This window comes from Odontomachus brunneus, unplaced genomic scaffold (assembly GCF_010583005.1).
Source record: "Odontomachus brunneus isolate Ranch 3 - 2012 unplaced genomic scaffold, Obru_v1 Obru_scaffold_061, whole genome shotgun sequence".
NCBI lineage: Eukaryota > Metazoa > Arthropoda > Insecta > Hymenoptera > Formicidae > Odontomachus > Odontomachus brunneus.
Genome location: NW_022639511.1, coordinates 818822 through 820282, shown reverse-complemented (window position 1 = coordinate 820282; position 1461 = coordinate 818822).

The following is a 1461-nucleotide window of genomic DNA, read 5'->3' as shown; positions in this document are numbered from 1 at the left end:
CTCTCTCTCTCTCTCTCTCGATTGCCTCGCTGGGATCTCCGTGTTTCCGGGCCACCTGTGTTGTTGTCAGCTGTTGAGAGTCTCCTTGCCTCTTTGTCCCGCGTCTAGCAGCGTGCTGTAAACAAAGATCGCCAGCGGCAGCCGAAATCGGAACGATAACATGTTCTTGCATACGAGAGTTAAAGTACCGTTTCACGTACCATTTAAACGGCGACTTTCCTTGATGCTGATGACGTTTCGCCTTTCTTCTGGTTCCCTCGGTGTTCTGTGGTCCCAGCCCTTCGGCGTCGGCGAGGAGAGTTGGGGCACATTATCATAGGGCGCGATGACCATCCCACTTGTGGGGCCGCGTACGCTTCGCTAATTAACCCCCCTTTTACGCTCGGCCGATATGCCCGCGGAAAGCTGTCGCTTTTAGTCGCCGAAAATTATTCTGGAACCGCTATGCTCCCCTCTTACCCTTTTTCCGATATGCGCGAAATCACACGAACGGTGCTCTTTTGCCCTTGTGACGGGCGCCCTACGGCTGCCACGTCACAGGATGTATTGTGCACTCGTTTCATACGTTGAAGTACTCTCATGCAGATAACAGTCATCCGAAAGAGACATTTGAGCGAAGAATATCGAAAAATGAGGTTGCAAATCGGTTTGTCAGTGGAATTAAACATACTTGTTGAATGTGACGCCTTCCGTTCTTCCAGGTGTGATTGAAGAGTGAGTTGGAAATTGATTAGGCCACTTAGAACAATCTTCCAAGAGCCAGGACGGATCTATCCACCAAATTTGATGATTTAGTAGCTCTGAAACCAATAGGCCTCAGGTTGCACAGTCCGCAGGGTTAGTTTTTCGGGTGGGACTCGATTGATCACGATACGATTGGACACAGATTGTAATGATTGGTTCGACCTAGTAATTCACTAGATAATTCTTTTCATCGGTTGGTTGTGTCGTACCGTGGTCAATCGTACCGTGGTCAATTGAGACGCTCCCAGTTTTTCCTGGAATATGTCTTTAATGAGCACTTCATAAGATTTCTTGAGTGAAACAAACTCGATTGTGAACAAATTCTTTCTATCGGGAAGGATGCGAATTTAGCCAAGTATTAACAATAGACGAGTCTGTCCACAGATGACACTGAGATTGGTGGAGATTTAAGATACTTTGAGTGCATAAGACTAGCTTAGTAAGAATTACCCTTATAGAAATGTACTACTGATAAGTAATAATTTGGCCAGTGATAATTATTGTCTTCAATAATTTTATTACTCGTACGAGAAATAAAATTACTATTTATTACTGGCCAATTTATCACAGCCAGTGATACTTTTCTATAAGGGTACAACTGCCGAGAGTTCGAGACGTGAAATCATCATTCGTTTTAAAGGAGCGACTTTGGTTTTTGAGCAAAGAATCGCTGCAATGACATCGTTGTTAAGCGGAATTACTCATATATAGACGACA